Source organism: Euprymna scolopes, chromosome 22 (genome assembly GCF_053919585.1).
Source record: "Euprymna scolopes isolate OS-2025 chromosome 22, ASM5391958v1, whole genome shotgun sequence".
NCBI classification, from domain to species: Eukaryota; Metazoa; Mollusca; class Cephalopoda; order Sepiida; family Sepiolidae; genus Euprymna; species Euprymna scolopes.
This window is the reverse complement of record NC_136503.1, coordinates 78,345,558-78,348,829: the sequence shown is the minus strand read 5'-3', so window position 1 is coordinate 78,348,829 and position 3,272 is coordinate 78,345,558. Positions and strand designations below refer to the sequence as shown.

The 3,272-nt window shown below is 29.1% G+C and overlaps 1 pseudogene; it reads right to left on the bottom strand.

Moving 5' to 3' along the window:
- Positions 1-2,478: 2,478 nt before the first annotated feature.
- Positions 2,479-2,694, bottom strand: LOC145244145 (U2 spliceosomal RNA; annotated as a pseudogene).
- Between the last annotated feature and the right edge of the window lie 578 nt (positions 2,695-3,272).

The following is a 3,272-nucleotide window of genomic DNA, read 5'->3' as shown; positions in this document are numbered from 1 at the left end:
TTCAGCATGAATGAAGTCAAAATCATATTATTCTAGACCTTTTATTAAAACTGTATCGCCCCCTTACTAAAATAATAACTTTTATATATTTCCTAGGCTGAAAATTTCATTACAAACATACCGTTTAATTAACTCACATTTCATCATTTTTCATAATTATTGAATATGTTACTATGTTCGACAACAATTTTTCATAATTTTTACCCACATCATAGCCCCCCCCTTACTAAAATAATAAGTTTGATATATTGTATTGGCTGATTAAAAAAAAAAAATCATAAAAAATACAACTATCAATTAACTCACATTTCATCATTTTTTATGATTCTTGGTTATAGTACTAATTTCGATAATAATTTTTCTTACTAAAATAACAATTTTGATATATTCTCTATGCTGATTATTTCATTACAAACACACCAATCAATTAACCCCCATTTCATCATGTTTCATAATTCTTGGGTATGTTACTAATTTCGACAATCATTTTTTTTATAATTTGTACCCACATTATTGCCCCGTCTTTAATAAAACAGTAACTTTGATATATTGTCTTGGCTGATTATTTCATTACAAAAACACTTATGCATGAAATCAAATTTCATCATTTTTCATAATTCTTGGATATGTTACTTATTTCGACAATTATTTATCATAATCTTAATCTAAATTTTCTCACCTTTCCTTTTTACTAAATAATAACTTTGATTTATTGTCTAGGCTGATTATTTCATTACAAACACACCAATCAATAAACTCACGTTTCATCATTTTTCATAATTCTTGGATATGTTATTAATTTCGACAATAATGTTTATAACTTCAACACACCTTATAGCTTCCCCCTGTACTAAAATAATAACTAAAATAATAACTTTGATATATTGTCTGGGCTGATCTTTACATTAGAACACACCAATCAATTAACTCACACTTCATCATTTTTCATAATTCTTGGATATGTTACTAATTTCGACAATCATTTTTATAATTAAAAACACACATTATGCCTTCCTCCTACTAATATAAGAACTTTGATATATTGCCTGGGCTTATTATTTCATTACAAACACACCAATCAAGTAACTCACATTTCATCATTTTTGATAATTCTTGGATATGTTATTAATTTCGACAATAATTTTCATAACTTTAATCCACTATATCGCCCCCCTACTTAAATGATAACTTTGATATATTGCCTGGGATGATTATTTCATTAAAAACACATGAATCAATTCAGGGTGTTCTCATAGTATATATGTTCCACCTATCTTATCCAATCGCGGGTGACTCCGCATATTCTGCTAATTTCTTCACCTATCTCATTCCATACCGAGCGATGCTGAGTATTCTGCTACTATGTTTTCACCTATCGCATTCAATACTGGGCGACGCTTTCTGCTAGTATATATTTGCACTTATCTCATTCAATCTCAGGACTGACCTCATGTCCGATACCCCACTGTTAAAAATATACATGAAATAAAGTAATGTTTCAATCGTAAACTTTTTCAGCCATTTCCGGGAATGACTTTATATCCCAAACCCACTGCTAAAAATATACATGAAATAATTTAATATCTAAATAATAAACTGTTTCAGCCATTTCCGGGACTGACTTCATATCCCCCACAATGGCTCAATTCCTGTTAAAAATAAACATGAAATAAAGTAATGTTTAAATCGTAAACTTTTTCAGCCATTTCCGGGACTGACTTCTTATCTCCCATCCTACTGTTTAAAATATACATTAAATAAAGTAATGCCTAAAACGGAAACGGTTGAAGCCATTTCTGGGACTGACTTAAATATCCTCCACCCCACTGTTAAAAATATACATTAAATAAAGTAATGTTTAATGTGTAAACGGTTTCAGCCATTTCCAAAACTGATTTCATATACCCCACCACACAACAAATTGTCTTAGTTGTAAAGGATATACATAAAATAAAATAATGTTTAAATCGTAAACGGTTTAACTAATTTCTGGGACTGATTTCATATCCCCAACCCCACTGTTTAAAATATACTTGAAATAAAGTAATGTTTAAATCATAAACTGTTTCAGCAGCTTTTCGAAATTAATACATAAAAACATTAACACGGTTATAGATTAGGCAACCATTGCTTCAACATGAATGTCTGAGTGTAGTATCAGTCTCAGCATTCCAGTTACTTAAATCCCCCTTTTTTGGTATTGGTTAATCGAGGAGAAATCCTTCATTACTGATACAATTTTACTTTTTGTTACTGACCAGAGTGCCCCTTTTAAATTTTTAACCGACCTCATGTCCAACTCTGCCCTTTGTGGGGAGGCAAGTAAACAAACAAATAATAATCAGAAGGGACATTTTTCAAGGCATCTTATAATTAATCAGAAGAGACATTTCCAGTGCATTTTATAATTAATCAGAATGGACATTTCCAAGGCATTTTGCAATTAAATGAGAAATTACCTTTCCCCGTTACATTTGTAAAACTTTTGTGAAATTAAATATAGTACATATTTACAATGCATCCCCACGGTACAGATTTAGACACCAAGGTCTTTTTTTAACGTGGAGAAAAGGAACAACAAATTGTCTTAGTTGTAAAGGATTTCTCCTCCACTGAGAGAGATGAAGAAATTAAAATGTAACATCTGAAGACAGATACTACACTTTGATCTTGGCCAAAAGGCCAAGAAGTACAAATCATTTTTATTAGCTTTGCCTCAACAGCGACATCAATTTCTTTTTTTTAAAATTTTTTTAATTGGAATATTCCATTTTCCTTTTTGAGGGATGCACAGCATAGTAACAGGCGAAGCTAATTACGATATTAATATAAAGATAAGAAATGGAATTTCATGACAATTAAACGACCCGGATATAAGCGTGACACACAAAAGACACACACGCTATCGTATTAATATATAGATAATAATAATAATAATAATAATAATAATAATAATAATAATAATAATAATAATAATAATAATAATAATAATTATTATTATTGTTATTATTATTATTAATAATAATAATAATAATAATAATAATAATAATATTAATAAATAATCAAACATTGCATAAATTAGCAAAATCCGTTCTTTTCTTTAACAATTAACGTTTTAATTTCTTTTTCAAATGATTTTTTGTCTCAGTATCACAAATCAAAAATGAGTAATGTATATTCCAATTATATCACGAATGAATAAAAGAACTGGAATATATATATATATATATATATATATATACTAGCATGGGTGCCCGGCGTTGCCCACGTGT